This window comes from Empidonax traillii, unplaced genomic scaffold (assembly GCF_003031625.1).
Source record: "Empidonax traillii isolate 1590-97213 ecotype Southwest subspecies unplaced genomic scaffold, ASM303162v1 scaffold261:size680923, whole genome shotgun sequence".
Taxonomy (NCBI): domain Eukaryota; kingdom Metazoa; phylum Chordata; class Aves; order Passeriformes; family Tyrannidae; genus Empidonax; species Empidonax traillii.
Genome location: NW_020955454.1, coordinates 15,849 through 36,263, shown reverse-complemented (window position 1 = coordinate 36,263; position 20,415 = coordinate 15,849). Strand labels below are relative to the sequence as shown.

The window sequence follows — 20,415 nt, the reverse complement described above, 5'->3', positions numbered from 1 at the left end:
GACTACAGAAGTTACAGAGAAAAAACTTGACATGTTTAGATATGAGAAGCATGATGATATTCAGAAACTGACAATGCATCACTGCTGCTGTCACTTGTTTGTATTACAAGTTACAAATGTTCTGGAAAAAAGGGCTATGTCAGAGGGGAGGATAGGGACAGTAGCACCCGACCAAATGGAATCAACACACACATCACAAGGAGCGGGAGATGTTTCCAGTGTCACAAACAGAATTATTGCCTGTCGTATCTGAAAATGCTCAGAAGACACAAAAGAATACTGAAAGAGCTCAAAAAGTGCAAGAAATGGAATGTGGGGGGTGGTTTTGCTTTTTTTTCTCTCTTTTTTTGTTTTTTTTTTTCGTTTTTTTTGCTAAGATACCGAAGGCGGCGCAAACACACAAAGCAAGCGACTGACACAGTCACCAAACACAGTAGTGCAGTTAAAATCCTAAAGCTTACTACAGTCAGAAAGGTTCAATAACATTTCAATCCTTTATCTAGGATCATAGAAACAGTTGCATTAAGTTTATCAACTCGATTTAAGTAAGGCAGTGAGAACTATACTAGAAAAACAAGAAAAGCAGCTTGCTCTGTGCCAGATGGGTCCAAGTTACACAGTGACCTCATTTAAACTGAAACTTCAGTTGGATGACATCCTTTCCGACAGCATATGCAAACCGTATTCCTTATTAGCCTGAGATTTTTTTTTTTCCAGTCTCAGGGTAGCGCTAAGAATTTTATTTACATTGATTGCAGTTTAGTATTTTTTGTAAACTGCTTTAGGCAGAGCTGAAGTTTTAAGGCCCTGGGGTTTTACTCTGTGCTCCCAGCCTGCAAAGAAATATTGACTTTTTTTAAACTTTTTTCTTTTTTTTTTTTTTTAAAGTCTGGATGATTTTGTTTTAGAAGAAGTTAATACTTCTCTACCATCACAAGAAACAGCACCAATTTTGCTTCTATCAAAGGAAGTACATTAGAAGGATAAAATTTTATGCCATTCAGAGAATTCCAGAATAAACCTTTAGTTATTTTTCTTACTTTCTTTAAGTATGTGGTTTGTTATAGTCTCTCAAAAGCTTCCTATGTGGCAAAGACCTTACTAAATTTGGAGCATCCAATCAGTAAAAAAGCTAAAATCTGCAAAAATATAGAACACATTTGTTTTACAAAATCAAAGAAATATAGTCTAAAACACTTTTCTTCATTAGAGACAAAGAGCAGAAAGTTTGGATTCATATTTTAGGTCAAGCTACTTTATAAGGGCTTGCTCCAGAAGAAACTTCTGCACTATGTCTGTAACACTTATAAAAACTAATACATGAAAATTAACCGTGACTAGGGAATCCTTCATTCAAGTGTAAAAAAAAAAAAAAAAAAAAAAAAAAAAATTAAAGGAAGTTTGAAAAACCAATAAGAAAAGCAAAGAATGGAAGAAGAAAAAAAATTACCAACCTCCTATGTAATAAAATTCTGTTTCTCACCAGCACCTTCTATAGATAAGGCTGACTAGTTTCACTAAACAATATTTCTATACATTGTATTTCTACTTTTATAGCAACTTACTTCTTCATCAACAAGAAAAAAAAAGAATAAAAGCATTTCCCTCAATACTGAAAATGATTACAAAAAATGGAATTACATTTCAAATCTGCAGTCACACTTCGGGCCACAGATTTATTTTTCCTAACCATTGATTCATTTGGCTGTATATTTAAAAAAAAAAAAGAATAAAAAAAGGAAATGTAATGTCACAATACTTTTCAATATAGGTCAGTACTGACCCCAGCTTATGGGCCGTCTAAGGTTTCTCCTACACTGCAGTTGCAACACCACTTGAATTGATTTTCTCTGCAATGACAGCTCCAGTCAGACTGGCACCATGGCAGTCTACCAAGACATCTCATTACTATGCTAGGCAAATGACAGCAGCTGGTGTCATATTATAAAGGTGTTTTCAACAATGAAAACACAGCCCCTCAATCTTCAAGGCAACACTAAATCATTTAGAGGGTATCATTTTTCTGTTAAGAGCATTATTTTTGGACGAAGATCACTTTTAAGTTTGATATTGCCCTGCTTTTTAAATAACTAACAACCTCCCAACATTTTCAAATCACTTTATTATCCCACCTACGTTGTTTGGAAGTACTTGTTGCCAGGTAACTGTTTAGCAGCCATTTTCAAGGGCTGGAAAATTTATTTTGAGTGTGTAATATATATATTTACACACACACACACATATGGAATGTGTGTATTTTGTGTCTCTGTGTGTGTGTGTATGTAGATATATATTCAGTGTGTGTGCGACTGAATCTCTGTGTGTCTGTAAATATATATATATGTGCGTGTGTACACGTACATATACACACACTTAAATGTTTTCAGCATCCTGTACACTTCTGGGAACTTGTCATCCCTTCCCTGGATGGTATTTTAAGCCTTCCCTGGAAGGTATTTTAAGCCAGCTCTCACCCAAACACGAATCTAAACCTGGTGTGAAAGGCTACTGCAGGACGGAGAGGGACCCTCCGAGCAGCGTCACTCCTGGGCCTTGCTGCCCTCCTCTGCTGGCTCTGCCGAGCTCCCCGGCTTGACAGCTGCGGGTTCCTCCAAATTCCCAGAAGCTTCGGAGTCAACCCTGGAGCGCTTGAACCTGCGGTCGGGGTACTGGCTGTTGTCGAAAGGCATGCGATGGACACAGAGAACGTGGGTCTTCAGGTTTCCCTTCTGAGAGGCACTGTATGGGCAGTATCTGCACTGGAAAGGCCGGTGACCTGCGGGACAGACGAGAGCCCGGTTAGTCTTTGGGTTTTGCCTGTGAACCCAACACTGCACAGCCTGGACACACTGGACACACCGGAGCCCCCGTGGCAGGTTCCCCTCCCATTGGGTGGGGGCATCGCTGCGTGGCCTCAGCAAGAATAAGAAATCTGTGCTCTTTGCATGATGCCTTGTTAAAGAAACTGCATTTTAAAAACTCTCTGCTTTAGATTTTCCAGAGCAGTGCAGCTATTCCATCTCCCTCCTCAGACCTCGCCATAAATCCATCAGCCCACGATCCAAACTAAACTCTTGTAAATACAGCGTGTACGAAGCTGTCTTCTTTTACATTTGTTAATTATCTTTTTTTTTTTTTTTAATTGAAGTGCAATTCAAGGATGACAATGTGCAGACCCTTAGTCTAATAAACACACTTTGTCTTTGGGTGGGTTTCTGAGTAAAGAATTGTATGTTTTATTTCAATCGCACAGATTACTTTTTAATGGAAAGAAATAATGGATTGAGATAGCCAAGGCCTCAAACCTGCAAACATTTACTCCAGTGAGATTACTCTTGTGAGTAAAGATACGCAAGCACGTAAGTGTTTGCTGGACCGGGGCCCAAGGTTATCATTGGCTTTAAAATAAAATGTCCAAGCTAGATTAGAAAAGGAATGTTAATGCACAAAATCTGATAGATGCACTTCTTGCGGGTAAAACAGCGATCGACTGCGTAACAAAGGCCTGAGTGAAAGATATCACTTCTCAGTAAGGCTATCAATATACTCTCCTATATTTTTCAGATTATTGTGACTTTGAATCTCCGTGCTGTATCTGGTTTTGGAGGTTATGTTTCAACAATCACATTTCAACCTATGCTGGGAAGTTGTTGATGTGTTTTACTGGAACTTTATGAGCTTTGTCTCTCAAATTAACTTAAACCAGGACCATCTGAGGTCAAATGCGCTTAGCTTGCTTTAATTTGCTCAAATAAATGAATAAATAAATGTGCCAGACCATCTACATAAAGCCAGGATAAGTGAAAAACAATACCCTATCTCCACATTTGAAGAGCACATTTTCCCTTGCTCCTGTAGTACTACCTAGCAGGGCATAAAACAGATGCTGGAGCAGCAGAGGAGGAGGACTACACTTCCCACCTTGATTTTAGGTGGGAATTTAACAAATAAACAAATAGACACCTGTTGTGCACTGGTCCAGTGTCACCTGCACTAGAGTGGGAATGCCACCACAGTTCTCCCAGCAGAGATGGGAGCCTGGGTAGCTGCTGGCACACCAGCATGAGCATTTCTAGCAGAGTAAATTCACCTGAGCAAGCATTAGTGCTCTCGGTTGCTCAAATAACTTGCCATTTTTACTGCAATATCAAAACCACTGCTTGAAGGCTGAGTCCCCCAAAACTTGCTTCCTCCCCTAAACCCTTGCCCCAGGACTACAGGCTTGTTTCCCTTTCCCAAGGATGGAAAGCTCCCCATCACCCTTTGCTTTTATAAGATGAAGACTGCCAGAAGTATGACCACCCTGCAAAACCTCCAACACACATGTTTATGCCTGTATCTTGGGATGGAGTTGTCAGTCAGTCTTCTAGTTCTCTCTGGGAAAAAGAAAGACCCCAACAGCTTCATATGGAAAAAGAAATTACGCCTGTAAGATGCTAATCTTCACAAAGTCAGATTTCAGAGAAAAATTTCATAGCAATAGCAATGGAAAAAACCTACACAGATAATTTTAGATAAATTGGATTGGGCTTTTAGAGAAAATTTTCAGCTGGAAGATATGAGGAAACAGACAAAGAAGAGATTGAAGGTGTCCCTAGTGCCTTCTAGAGTCAGTTCTAAAATCAATACAGAAGCACAAATATGCTTGAAAAATTCTGAAAATTTGAAGCACTCTCAAAACTGTCTGGAAATGAATTAGGTCCAGAGAAAGTCCAATTTTCATTGTTTTGGCAAATCTAGAGATATTTGAAAATTCAGGGGGGGGGGAAAGTAAGAAAACCACTGTATCTCCCCCATTGTTTCTCAGCCTTCCAGTATCTAAAGGGTACCTACAAGAATGATTTTCACAAGTGCATTAAGTGACAGGACAAGGAGAATGGTTTCAAACTGGCAAACAGTAGGTTTAGATTAGGAATTAGGAAAAAATTCTTCTCTGTGAGGGTGGTGAGGCCCTGGCACAGGTTGCCCAGAAAAGCTGTGGCTGCCCCATCCCCGGGATTGTTCCAGGCTGGGTTAGATGAGGCTTTGAGCAGCCTGGTCTAGTGAAAGGTGTCCCTGTCCACAGTAGGAGGGTTGGAACTAGACAACTTTTAATGTCCCTTCCCACCCAAAGCACTCTATGACTTTTTGATACTATGATCTCACCAACCAGCTCTTAATGCTTTTCTCCCAAGTGGCTCCTAATAAATAGCCTTCCTAATTCTTTCCTGCAAAGAACAGATTCTAAACAAGGAATGCACATGGCATGGCTGGAGCTACCACTTCACATGCACCAGACTAAAAGCAAACTCTTTTTTCCCAGCACTGAACCAAGTTCAAACCCATGCAATTCCATACAGGGAATGCCATTTATTAATTCAACGCACTTTAATAAATCAGACAACATAAAGTGCACCTACAAGGATTCAGTTCTGCATTGCCTTCCCCCACGACTTACTTTTTCAGGCCATCAAAATTTCACATCACTGCCTTGTGAAAAGTAAGTACACAATAAGTTAATTTGTATTGTCACTATGCAGTACAACTGTGGTAAAGAGCACATTCATTTTTAATCCGATATGAATAATATATAAATATGTATACAGAGTGAGGGTCATAGGAAAGCAAGCGGTACATTGTTTACAGCAGAAGTAGTACAAAAAGTAGAGATTATTCTTGCTTGCAAAGATAACAATATCTGCAATTTGCTTGTAACTAAGGGGTGAAGGAAAATTCCCACTTCTCTTAGGTATCCCATTCATTAATTTTAGCTCAAAACCTTATTGTGGGCAGCAAGCTCTTAAAATAACCCTTCCCAGATAAGTTGGCAATAAATTTATAATGTTTTATCTGGCAGTGGTTGGTAGATTCTTTCTTAGCAAGCTATAGTTCATATGTATTTTACCCACTATATATCTCCCAATAAAATTATATGAAAGCCCTTCAAAAAAAAAAAAAAGAAAATAAGAATCTTCCTGATAGCTCAGGAGATGATGTGCAATGCCTTTCCTTTGTTAGTAAGGAAAATTAGACAAAAGGTGGGCCAACTGGGGGGGAACTTTCTCTGATCAAAAGTGAGGCTAGAGGACAATATATTGTTTGCAGCTGAAATAATTCTGTTGTGGAGCATGTTCTATCAAGTCTGCAACTGAGACATGAAGAGACTTGGTAATCCTCTGGATGGAAGCTGACAGTCTAAGGGAGAGGGAACAGCAGAAAATAATAATAAAAAGCAGTCAAAATGACAACAATGATGGCTGGACTGAAAGAATGTTTTTAGAATGTATGGATTTCCCCAGGAAGGGTGATTAACCCCAGCACCTGCTGGAGCCACTCCTCTGAAAGTGATCTAAACCTCCCAGGATCAGACCCAGCAAGGAAAGTCATGCTGTGGTGACCCAGGCTCATCATCTTCTCTGGTTTTGACTGAACCCTGGGGAGAACAAGGAGTGTGGACAGGAGGGACTTCCTGGTCAGGATGGAGGTGTTTTCTGTGGGGCCCACATTAGGAAAAACCCCTCAAAGTTTGAAACTAGTCCACCTTTTTAAAAATATATACTGCTTCATTAATTTAGGCTTTGAGGGAAAAAAAAAAAAAGCAAACTTTGTTTTCTTTCAAGTTTGTGATCTGATATGTTGCTTTGTGACACTTCATGTCAAGCTGCATCAGTCACATCGCGTTAGGTTTCATAACATGGCATGACTGATGCAGCCCAACATGGTGCATCAGCTGAGCAGTCAGAAACTGCTGGTTTTGAGAAAGACATGGATCTCAGTCTGGGGTTTAGGACCATTTAAATGAAAGTTTACCTAAAGCAGGGGCCTTGGATTTAAACAAAGCCATTGCCCGAGAATTGTTAAAGATTCAAACACATGCCAAACCCTATTTTGCTTTGTCTTATCTTTAAAACTGAAAATGTATTATTGGAACACATAAAAAGTCAATGTCAATGAAGTGTCATTGGGTTACTTACTGTAATCCAAACACTGCTAATAGTTACTAATTTATTAACTTTGATATGGATCCATTATTTAAGATTAGCACAAAGGAATACACAAACGAGAGAGAGAGAGAGAGAGAGAGAGAGAGAGTGATGAATACTAAAGTCTTTTTCATTAAAAAAATCATTTACATGGTCAAGCCGCATTAATTCTCCACTTCTAAAAATATTTGATCGGCATCCAAATTCTATAAAATTTCCACAAAGAAACATCTTATTTTTGTGGTATTACAGGCACATATGTAGGGGTTTGCACTAAAACGTAAAAATGGGCATTGAACTAGTCACATGGATAAGATCAGGAATTTATTCCAGATTGTTAAAAGTGTACTAATCACAGCAAAATCATGGCTTTCTCCCAAAGCAGCAAGAAAACGGTAATTTGAAAGAAAAATGCCAATAATACATCACACGCAAGCCGTCTGTTGTCCCCACTACACCACTTCTTATTATATTGCATATGTGTACATATATACACAGATACACACATACAGACACACGATTTAATGCATAAATTTAGGGAAAAGGCAGAAGAGCAATAACATGATGAACAGAAAACAAATGCTGCGCAATGTACTATAAATTATAATTAAGCTCTGAAAAAAATGTGTTTCTTAGATATGACATTTGTTCCCTTAAAATGCAAAAATGGCCATGATTATCTGACAGAATGTTTTCCCTTAGATGGCCAATGGCTATAGCACTTACTGAGATGCAATACGGCAAACTCATTTCAGATTTCTTTGCCTGGTTTAAGAATATTCTTTTGGTGGAAATCGAAAATAACAGCAATTACCTCTTTAAAACAAATTATTCCCTTGCTGAGAGATATTTGAAAAGCCTCAAGGGCTTGAATTTCTCAGAAGCAAATCTCTTTAGTTGGGATTTTGGACCCTGAAGATCTGGACTTGACCTCCTGGGCTGCTGTAGCAATCCCCAATGGCCAGGACCAGGCACTCCTGCAGGGCTGGTTGCAGTGGCTTAGGATGGATGGCCACTGCCTGCTGCACTGAGATGCTCAGTCCCACAGCATTGCTGGTGGAATGGTCCATGTAATCACACATCTGCTGCAGAGCAAAGCCTGCAAGCTGCATTCAAACCTTCAGTGAGCCTGGACCTCCCCAGGAAGAGCTGCTTTAAATCTTTTTTTTTTTTCCCCACACAAGCTTCTGTTTGAGGTACAGTCATCTTTAGACCGATGGAGTGTGTGCTGCCTCAGAACCGACAGCAGGCAACCATGGCCATGTGTTTTCTTTGTAGGTAGAGAGATTTTTTGAGCTCCTCCTGTTCTCTGGCAGTGACTGCTGGGCTGAGCTCATGGCTTTCTCAGACCACAGTCCTCAGGCCTCTTGGTGAACACTGCCATTTCAAAGTATATTATAGCATAATAACATGCATTTGCAAAGGGAAAACTATTTTCATTTAAATCTTGGCTAGTGTGATTTCCCTTTTTTAACGTATAAATTTTCATAAATACATTTACTATCCACAGCAAACATCCCAAGAACTGTATGCATTACCCAGGAGAGCAGAATGGCTCTAAAGCAGCCATTCGGATCTGGAGCATAACAGTATGGATGGGAAAATGCTGAATAAATATATTTGTCCAATAGACAATAATGGCTCTGATTGAGCCATTCCACTTTATTGGTCTCAAAATATGCATTTTATGGAACTCCCAAAATACCAGACAGATTAAAGTACACCCAATCAGGTTCATATATGTAATAGAAGTTTTTATAAAACAATTGAAAAGTATATGTTTATTTACACACAGGTCCAAGACCAACCAAGGCGATCTTTGGGGAAAATTTCAATATTCTGTGAAGTTTATGTGTTTATAGGATTACAAAAAAACCAAAATTAAATTTTAAAAACTCCATTTCTTGTTGACCAGGAAAAGCCATAAAACCAAAAAGCCTCATCTGAGGCTTTTTGATGATTTTCTGTGGAAGTATAAAAAAAAAAAAAAAAAAAGGAAAAAAGAAGTATCTGAATTTTAGGAAGGTCTGGAAACATTTTCACCTACAGCCCTCTGATCAACTGAATTCCCTCATTACCAGGCCCAATCCTGCAAACAGTTCTAAGATGAATCAGATGAATTGCTCATGGTAAGTAGCACCAGCCTAGTTACTCAATCCCCCCCTCACTAATATTGAGCAGACACTTCCAGGGGCAGCTCAGATCCAAACATGGGCACTGCCATCTGGAAGACCCTTTCTTTTGCTGTGAGTTATTGGAAAGATATTAATTAGGGGAGGTTAAGTTTTGAGTGAAGACCCAGATTGTGGCAAAAGTTGGCATCAGCTGGATCCTAAATAAATGCATTTATTTAGGATCCAGCTATGATGGATCTTAATTTAGTGTATTATACAGTGTTTGGTGTTTCCAAATAGATAAATCAACTTGCTGATGAGCACACTAAAGGGTGTGCATGGAAAGGATAATTGTTTGGAGGTAGAGTGAGGAATTTGCCAGCAGTCTGCAGTGCACTAAATACAAGTGAATTAGGAAATGGCCAGTGAAGTCACTGGTGGTGTAAGGGAGACTTGCAAATCCTAGGAAAACAAACATTTCCCATTTCTTGCAGAGCTGATAAAACAACAGGATTACTCTACTCCAGACACATAGCACAGAATTTGTTTCTTTTTCAGAAGACTAAGCTTTTCACACAGGAACTTTTGATTTAGAAGGGAAATGGATCTTTTCTTGGAAGAAAGGAAAAGCATCAAGAGAATAGCTGAAAAGGTCCTCCTAAACAAACATTAAGCTTTATGGGAACCTTGCAAAGCTAAAATTCTGAAATAAAGGCCGAAGACCGTGCTTTCTAAGGACCTGAGCATCTCAGACCACTGCTGGTGGGTGTACACACCTGTCATAGCACAGCCCCCCGTGCACAATGGTAAACTAGGTCGGGTTTGGACATGACAACGTGAGTTACGAGCCAGGAGCCTCAGCGGGCTCCAAACGAGGTTAGTGGGAATGCTGTCATTGATTGAGCTCGAAATGCCAGACTATCATTGTCCCATGCTTTGGGAAATTTAATTACATTTAATTTTTCATATTTATTTACTTTGGGTTATACACATAAGTAGAGGACAGAGTTCTTATCAAGGGCACTAGATACCTTTGGTAAAGAGCAGGTCAACTCTGGCTGAGTTTATAATGGCAATAGTTACAGAAATCACAATCCCTTTCATAGTCCTAAACTAAGAACATCTTGTATTTTTGCCCAAGCTTTCATTTCCAGCCATGCCCCCCACTCTGCTACCAGTTCTTGTTCTCCCAAAGCCTGGCACATCCCTTCATCTCTGCAGCTTGGGCCCCTCCACATGAGAGGAGAGAGGTACCCAAGCGCAGGGAGTGAGCAGGTTATAATCCTCCCAGCCCTCTCTTTCTCTAGTGCTTTGGGGATCCAAGTAGACTGCAGCTAAGGATACACATTTGGAAGGTAAGTGGCAGGCTTTTCTTTAATATTAACTAACCCGAGTTCTTCTGATCATCAAAATTACATGTTCAGAGTCCCACCTTTGCCTTTACTTACATATTTCAATTAATTGTTATGCCTATTCACTCCTTTACTTGTTTTAATCAAGTCAATAACATTACATTCCCATTCTAACCCCCTTGAGCAAAATATCTCAGTTTTCCTACTAGGTCATTCACAAGTTTTCTCTCTAATGTTCTGTCATATTTTTTAATTGTCTCAGTAAATATTTATTATTTCAGGGAGCATTTAGGACTTCTGGAATTAAGTTTTATTTGAATTTAATGTACCTATGGTTTCCCAGAATAAATGCAATACTGGTGGCACTGGGATTTTAGTAAAGAGAATGTGCAATTCAGGGATGCTAATAGGAAAGATCTTGTTAGTGAGAGTACTTTGCTACCAAATATCCTTTATTCTGCCTGGCAATTCATAAATACAGTAGCATTTTATCTTTCACTCTGGGCAACTGTCTTGAGCTTATTTATTTTATTTGGTGGAATGGAATTTAAAAAATCTCATACTCAGCTTTCTAAATTTTTTCAGCCCACATTTCAATGTGTCATATCCTCAGTGGTGTTGAACTGGACAGGCACACAGCCTGCACCATATGAAGACCTGCCACTCTCTACACAGCCCAGTAAGGGTAGGGGTTCTCCCCACCAGTCTCATGATCCATATGTCACCTGAGTGGGAAGGGATGGAATTATCCACGTGCTATAATGTTTGCTGAAAGAGGGGCTCTAAGCTAGAATATTTGTTTTCTGCATGTATGATGTCACTTAGGCTAAGCATGTTCCCCTTTCATTTCAGTTGTTGCTTTATTACATAACTGGGTTAATTTGGATGGTATTTTGCCACATTATCACTTGTCATGTACCTCGTGATTCTCTAACTACAGCAGTGTGTTAGTAGAGCGACTGAAGAAAAAACACTTTAAATAAATAACACTTTAAATAAATATCTAGCTCTCTAATAGCTAATATTTCAAATTATCCACGAGTAGCTCACAATCCCACTAATCATTCCGCTAAGACGTCACTATTACCCGTTTATGGGATTTTGTGACTGTAGTTTGCAGAACAACTCACAATTATGGGCAGTGCCACCACATTATGTGCCATCACAGCACCGAATTACCACGAGAACAACCTGAGCAGGGGACCTTTAGCAACCCACCTCTCACCAGGCATGTTTCCTGTGTAGGTGTACATGTAGCTAATGTTTCCATTTAAAAAAAAAAAAAACAAAACCACCATGTTTTTGTAATATCCCATTCAACAAACCAGGAGCTCAAACAGTAAAAATTAAAAGGATGAAAAGAGTAAATTGAGCATTAACTTTACAGGACCTCTCCCTCTGGAAAGTGCTGTTGGTGTTGCCACCGAAAAAAAGTGTCTTTTTTATTAAGTCACAAAGGAAATGCTTTCTCCCCTTCTCCTTTTCTTCTCTATAAAAGGCTCTCTAAAATGAAAGGTGTCAGACTTTGCTTTTTCTTCTTGGCATGATCCAGAATGTATGGCTGAGGAATGACAGATGTCTGCAACCAGCTGCAATGAAGCATGCTAAAGTTTCAGTCTAATCCACTTATTTCACTGCAGTCACGTAAACCAAAACAAATGGGCAGTGCCTTACATTATAAAAACACAGCAGCATTACTTTGTTGCATAATGTAGCTGATACGCCATCTTTTTATCATTTTTCCTACTGCAGAAAGAATTCACCTCTTTATTAAAAACAGCCCCTGAAAGTTCTCCCGTTCTGCTCACCTCTATTTTTTTCTTTTAGTGTCACAGCAGTCCTGCGATGCTCCATGCATTACTCAATATGCTGCTATTATAAAAACACCGTCATATTTTTCTAAGGAAGACTGCTTTTGTTTTTAAAAACGTGATCCAATTCAGAAGCCACTGGGCCTGATTCTGCTTTCTCAGGCCATGGCTAGAAGAGATCCATGCTGCTCTGAGTGAGGTCAGGATTGGACCTGCCCTCAGATCAGTGCAGGTTTCAGCTGTATAACAAGTGCACCAAGCACTTACCTTAACGTGTAAAAAAACCCCACGTGTCTGTCTTTTACCGCTGAAACTGCAAATGTCATCAGAGACACAACTAATAGCCTTAATCCTCTCGACTAACCTCATTCAAAACCCTCCCATTTTAATGAGGAGGGAGAGTCACTGCCGTTGTGTTTGCAGCAGCCCTGAGCACCCCCCCCTCTATTTCGTTATGCCGGAGGGAGTATAACCTAAGTGAACATGGCATTGCTTCCTGGGAAGGGAGACCCTGCCTCACTCCAACATGTAGTGCAGCAACCTTTTGAACCCTCCCTCCTTTAATCCTTGTATGGAAAGGGAAAGGATGAGGAGTCATGTGGCTCCCTCCCTGCCAGCAGTTCCAACAGCTGGGAAGCACTCTTTCAGCGCAATTCATAAAAAAAGATGTGTTGGATTTCGCCGATGGCAGAATGGTGTACAATTTCTGGCCCTTCAGGCTAAAACAATAAATGCAAAGAGGAAAATTTGAGATTTCCCCCCTTAAACTTCCCACAACAACCTCAGCAAAACCACATGACTTGTCTTGTACAATCTCCCTGGTGTTTTCAGTGCTACTTTGGCAGGAAATCAGAATTACTGTTATATAAATTCCATCTGATGCCAGAGCTACCATCTGTGAGTAAAACTGCTTCACCTACGTCTGCCGGCAAAGCCACTCTCCCAGAGACAAGGGAGAAGGGGAAAAAAAATTTGATTAATTTGCAGAATGCTTGTGATTTGCTCATATATTATTATAACTGCTCATCAGCACATGACAAATTCCCAGCACTCCGCACAGGAACCCGTTCAGTTTCAGCAGTTTTTTGCGTCGGCACCTGACAGACTGCAGAGCCACTAATGACTTTCAGATGCTTACAAACAGTAATTCTATCTTCAGAATAAAAAGAAAAATCCGTAGGAAGAAAAGAGTAGAGTTAGTCTATTCCATTTCCTTCCTGTATATCAACATGATTTAACTCTTCGGGGCAGCAGCGGTTCCAGGATCACAACACGGCTGCTCCTTGCCTGTAAAAGACAAAGACTGCCAATCTCAGGGGAAAGGTGGAAGCAAAAGCTGGTCTCTGAAGGCTACACCAGCTCCGCAGAGAGCCAGATACAAAGCAGGTAGCCTTGGGAAGAGGCACACCTACTCTGCAGTACACAGGGAAAATACATGCTCTCCCAGGCGCTCCCAAATTCCGTGTCTATTTTCCTATATACTTCTGATAACCTTTACATTTTCAGGGAACACATCTGCTTCCTAACTGCAGCTGAAATGTTTTTTTCCCCCTTTAAAAGTATGATTATGCTTCTGAAGCACTGTCTGTGTGCTTGATTGCCTGTTTTAGATTAGAGATTTTAGCAAGGAAACAAAGACTTCAGAGTGCACATCAGTCCTGCATATGAGAAACCACAGAAGGAATAAGCAATAAAATGTGATGCACCATCTGTCCACAAACAATAACCTGGATGTTCTGAAGGCTTACAAATTATTTAGCACACAACCTCACCAAATTATAGGACCCTTAAATAGAGCAATAGACTAGGAATGAGAACCTCTCTGATGTCCTTTTGTATTTTTTCCCCCCCAACTCAGCCCTCGATTGATTGCTATCAGTTGAGGTATTTCTCAATGACTATCGGAGCAAGTTGATATTTATTAAGTAGCTCTCTGTAGAATATTTTGCCACAGATTTGAACAGTGGGGTATACGCTGCCTCCCTGGCCCTCGCCTGCTGCAAACAGATTGTTAATCAAAAGACAGTCTAAAAGAATAGTCAGTTGGGAAATTCAGTCCTAAGGGCAAAATGCTGCCCTCCGTACTCATGCGCAACTCCCGCTGGCTTCCACAGGAGCTCACGGGAACGCTCAGTGAGGAATTTGATTTTATTAAGGACTGGAAGGGTTCTGACTGGACTCTTGTAGAACAAATCTCTAACAAAGAATCATATTTTAATTCCTCTCCCCTCCCCAAATTGTATCCTGCTGCAATTAAAAACAAAATGACATTTTTTTCCTAGCTGTCATGCTGAAGCACAGTGATCTTGCATGCAAAACGCATTAGCAACTGAGCACACTCCAGGTACTGTAAACTAGAGTATGTCAAAGCTACTGGATCCCTAGACAAACCTGGCATCCCTCAGCAATATGCACACATACCAAAATCAAGACATTCAGAGACATTCCCTGTGTTAGGGATAGAAGATTTTGGCTCACGATATTTAACTGTGAGATCATGTTAAAAAACCCAAAGAAACAAACACAAAAAATACTCAAAAAATATATACTGAATTACAGAATTTCTAGATCTCCTGTTTTGTTCAACCTCATCTCTACATTAAAAATTCCTGAGTTTTTAGTGAACATTAGCATCTGTTTTTTTCCAGTTGAAGCATGCCTCTGAACCTGCACTCCAAAATAAATCAGCATCCCTAAAATCCACCCACTTCATTTTAAAAAGAAAGAGCCTGCCTTAAATATTTCTTTTGCTTTGGTTTCCATAAAATTTTTTCTGCAGATTTTCCTAACACAACATTTCCCACGCTGGCTCTCAGCTAACAAACATCCAGACCCACCTACTGAAAGTCTTCTCATTGTGGTCTTTACTCTTCTGCCTAGATGGCAGACCAAAATTCAAATAAAAATAGATGTTAGAAGACAGAGAATTTTTTTTTATCATATTCTTTTTGACAAACAGGGGCCAAGAGGGAGGTAACTGTATAATTAACTTTAGATGTGCCTAATGTAACTCCATTATCATTGATGAGTCTTATGGAGAGACACTGAGAGGGAAATGTGCCTTCTAGAGTTTCATAGTGGAGCCAGCACTATTAAAGAATATTTCAGTATTTAGACCCTGATTCAGCAAATTGCTGAAGGTTATGCATGCTACAAAGCCTGTAAGTCATCCCACAGGCTAGTGTGGGAATGCACACGCACTTACACAAGACATGAGCCTAAGTTGTCTCTGAGCTGGGGGCTTGTATCTTGGCCCTTACTTACAAAGATTCATAAAAGAGACAAGAAAATTTGCCTGGGGGAAGAAGCTGGCACATTACATCCTTTCATTTTGAATCTATGCTCCTTTTTGTATTTATTTTTTGCATTCGCTTTTATGTGGCGTTCGCTCCATGTGTAAAAGGGACAGAGGGCTCCAAGGACGCAGGTTGGGTGAGGGGCCACCAGCCCATCACCTGTGGAGGGGGACCTGTGGCACCATCCTGGCCAGTGCCTGTCAGCAGGATGGAGCTCCCTGGGCCAGTACTAATTGGGAGAGTGGTAATTTTATCCTCACGGAGGGTCACATGGATCTGACTGACTGGTGCACGTATTACATGGAGAACAACAAACACCCAGAGCTGAGGCTGCTCCTCCAAGTGTCTCTAAAGCCAAGTGTCACCACCCAGCGAAGGGCATGTGATGAACACGCAGCAAAACCCTTAAATGTCACAGGAAACAAAACCAAAATCCTGTTCCAATAACTTGGAAGTTACAGACACTAAATTGTGTTGGTAGACAGAGGATCAGGCGTTACTAAGGGGTTTTATTTCAAATAAAATTGGAGAAGTCCAAGATTTTTATAGGCAGTGGGACAGTGACCAGTTAGGGTGTTTGGGGGGTTTTTTTGGTTTTTTTTTTGTTTTTTTTTTAATTTAAAGTAAAATAGCTCCCTAACTATCTCTGAAGAACTTAAGCTGATCACAGCATGTCAGGTAGCAAAGAGGAAAACGTCCCAGCCTTGCTCCAAGCCCTGCTGCCTGTAGGAGAGCCACTCAATCCCACGAAAGCCTCACTGACTTTCACAGTCTTCCAAAGAGAAGGTTTACTTATATGAAATCAATGGTAGGCTCTGGGCTTTCAAGCAAACTGATACACACTTGGGTTTCTCTGTGTATAAACCAAAATCATTTTGCAACAAAACTAATGCATACAGTGGTTAGAGGGGGCCAAAATATTTTGCCTTCTGCAGAAGGCATGCAGTCTCTCTGATTTCAACAAATAATCCAACCCAGGTAACTTTTCTCTTTCTACCATTATGCTAATCAGAACTGAGAGGTCTATAAATGTACTTAAGGAGACAACTAAAAAAAATTAATCTGTGGTTTAACTTAAAGGTCAACTCAATACATATTGAGAAGTCAACTGAAATTCTGCCATTAAATATAATCACTCCTTCTAGGGTGGTAAATACTGTGCAGAAATACCCATCAGGAGCCAAACTGATCTCAGATGAGAGCAGGATTGGAGCTGCACATGGATGGAGGACAGAGCGCTGATCTTGGGTACAGGCCCCTTCCAGTCTGAGCCTCTGAGTGTAAAGACACATGCCACTGGAAAAGCTCCTTTAAAATCCATAAGTTTTGAATAATTTAGTGAGATATTAAATATATATATATATATATATATATATATATTTAAAAAAACTGTGGCTTTTTCTGGACTTTTCCCAGCTTTCTGGATTTACTTTCAGGCATTTTCCGTAACACGAAAGGCTAGAGACTTCCTTTCTTATAAAAAAAAAAACAGAGAGATGTTTCTCTGTAATCACCTGGCTACCATGGTGAAAGCCTTTCAGAAATAGGAAATCACAGTAAAATCAGGAAGAGCGAGGACAACCATGTCCTGAGCCTCTGCCCCTGCCCCTGGGCTCTGTGACAGGCGTCCATCCCGAGTTGATATTGTACATGCAATTGTTCACAACCTCAAATCAGTTTCCCTATTTATTACAGAAAGAAGTAAATTCAATAAGGTTTAACTAGCATTTTATACATGTACAAACTTATTCTTTAAATTTTTATAAACGAGAGGTACATTATAGGCATTTTCTCCTGAAATAATATTAAAGATTTGGGGAGGGAAGGCACAAAGGTCAGATTTAAATCCTGAAGGTAGCATAAAAAATTTAGCTAACACTGTTTATATATATTTTTGTGTAGCATGTGTCCTGACAGTGTCACCATCAGCATGAGCTCCAGAATTCATAATCCACTGTGCTATTTTTTAAAATAGTTTGATTTGTTTATTAACTGTGCTTTCCTATTTCCATGAGATATAGACATCGACAGTGAATAGACCTTTTCTAATTGAACTGATAGCTTGAAAGTGAACATGTCCTTGAATTTACACTGAAAGATAGACAGTGATTATTTATAATAAGGGATTTAGTCAACTGCCTTTCCATTTGTACAGCAAGGACTTTATCAACAGACCATGTTTAGGTAAATAGTGCCAAATAAGATAAATTTTGTATTAAAGGACGAATGTCTCACAGTGTCAGATGTACAAGGAAGAGACATTTGGCTGATGATATGTCCTGTAAGTATAAAAGAGAGTATTAAGATAACACTTTATGCTAGCATTAATACATCAAAGTTCTGGACTGACCTGTTTCATCCAAAGTGAAAGCGAGGATGCTCTTAATTCCTATCTAAGATTAATTTAATTCAGAAGGCATTCAGCCTTATGTCCTGTTTTGCAGCTTTATAAGAATTGCTGGATTTGCAAAATAGCACGGCTGTACGTATGTTAATAAATGGTCTGTATTTGTCTAGGCAGAGTTGAAGCCTTTCTTTAAAAACACACACACACAACTCCGGCTCCGTGAGCTTGCTTTGCCCACAATATTAGAGCTCAGCTATCTCCTTGCTGAAGGGCCTATTTGTCTGCTTTAAGTGAAATCACTCAATTCTCAAAAGTCAGTGGAGGACTTTGGAAGGGGGAGGGCTGGGAGAGGCCACTCCAAATAAGTTCCATTAATCAAAAGACACAGTCTAATGTAACTAATATTTTACAATTAGAGAAGACAAGATGGAACTAAAAGCCATCTATCTCTCTTACACCACATGATCATCGATTCATAATCAGAAGACTGAGAGTCGCACAAAGATGCATTTACAGGGGCTGGGGGAGGGGGCTGGGTCGGAGCCGGAGATAATGAACACGATGAGAAGGAGCGGCGCTGAAGGCTGGGGAAAGATGACAGAGTGGTTCAATGGTGACGGATGACACGAAGATGAGTACTGATACCTGACAGGCAGCGAATGATGACTGCAGTCCTTTCCCACCATTATGATCCTCAATTATCTTGGTAAGGACTAAGAGGGAAAAAAAAAAAAAAAAAAAAAAGCCAAAGTGGCTCAGCCCATCCGTTTATTTATAAGCTGGGATAATGCTAGAGTGTGCCAGGCTGCTGGGAAAGGCCACCTTTCGCAATTTGATCAGCACTTTATAGGAGCTGTAGTTTTCATTGTCAGCGCTCATGGGCACAAGGGGAAATGGGTAAAATACAGTACTTGTCCATCTGTTTTATAATAAAATTCCTAAATCTTCAAAGGGAGTTATTTTTTTTCTTTCACTGCCACCTTCAGGAAAAAAAACCCCAAACCCTGGGCTGACCAAAAAAAAATAAAGGAGAAAAGAGAAAACTCGCTTTGTATTTGCACATGGAATTAGTGGGTTGCAGCCTATGCTCCCAAAATTCCACACACAGATTTATCCAAATGACTGATACGTGGTGGGGAACGAGCCAGCACAAGCAAGAGCTGGAGCTGCGAGGATTGCAGGAGCAAAGTGAAGGGGAACTTTTAAAGATTCTTCATTGATTTAGGGAATTATTAATAAAAAGGGAAGAAAGTTCGCTCGAGACTGCTTTGTAGTTGCAGAAGATGCCACAGGCTAGCATTTCTGTACCAAAGAATATGCCGTTCTGCTACATTATTTATTTTTAAAGACACAGATCTCCTAGCTATGTTGGAATCATTGCTTTGGAGAAAAAGAAAAACAAATTAAGATTAATGTTCTACACAGCTCCCGATAGCAGTAAATATTTGATCAGAACAATTCACATTTAAATGTTGACATACTAAAAATCATATTTTTTGGAAGAAATATTTCTTCTTGCTTTGACCGAAACTCTCCAGTTCCCTTCCTCCCCGGGGCCTCTTGGAGAAACAGTCACACAATGTAGCACCCCATTTCTCACCCAGGAAAAACAAAATTTAAAAAAAACCAGGTCATAAACAGCTTTGCTTGCTTAAAAAAAACCCAACTTAATATATGTATAAAAAAAATCACACACACTGTACAGGTCACATGTGCTCTGCAATCCTAACTGCCTTTTTTCCCCTCTCAGCTTTATCCAAAGGAATGGGCTGCTTGGTTTAGCACAGCACAGTGGTCTGCACCAGCTGAGAAGGGCACAGTGAGCTGCCCGCAGAGCCCACTTCTCCACTGCTCCTGGGCACAGGCTCACAGCAAAGGTGCCGTGCTGCACATTTTGGGCTGGTGACCACCTAGTCCATCACAGAAATGGGTTTACAGGTCTGTCTGCAGCCCTGCCTGCTCACCAGGGGCAGGAACAAACCAGCCAAGAGCCATCAATAGCACCGGCTTTGATGCACCAGGTAGGCAACCTGAGCCCAGCTTGAACATAAAGCAACTTAAACACCAACACACCAGGCTTCATCTTTCTCCACACTAAAACCTCCCATGTACTTTTCCTGGCTGCAGGACTGTTAGCAAAACAGTTTGTATCAGCAAAAAACCCAAACACATCAGAACAGAGTTGTGTCATCTGTGGTGGAAGTGCCCCCCTGCCCGTCCTGTTGGCCAAGGGGCCTGTAGTAATAAGCCTTAAGTGAGTTAGCAGGTGCCTCTTGTTATCAGAGAAGTTTAGAGCAAAGGTTCCTAATTTTGGCTACATATATTAAATAAAATAATAGATGGAGGGGAAAAAAATAGTGATAATTATCCTAAATATATTTGCATCATTATGTGAGTAATGACTACCTTAAAGCCCTGAGTGTGAGTTGGGCACTGGGGGTGAGAGGTGTTGGACACTTCAATGCCAAGGGAAGGCAAGGACGTATCAGGACATGTGTCCACAGGGCTATGTGGGACACTGTTGGGTTGACAA

The 20,415-nt window shown here is 40.2% G+C and overlaps 1 long non-coding RNA gene across 1 annotated transcript; it reads right to left on the bottom strand.

Annotated features, from left to right (window-relative positions):
* Positions 1–356: 356 nt before the first annotated feature.
* On the bottom strand, positions 357–18,756 carry LOC114060140. Its single transcript, XR_003571827.1, has 2 exons — positions 18,528–18,756; positions 357–2,776 (listed from the first exon to the last, which is right to left on the bottom strand). It is a non-coding gene; the product is annotated as an uncharacterized LOC114060140 (long non-coding RNA).
* Between the last annotated feature and the right edge of the window lie 1,659 nt (positions 18,757–20,415).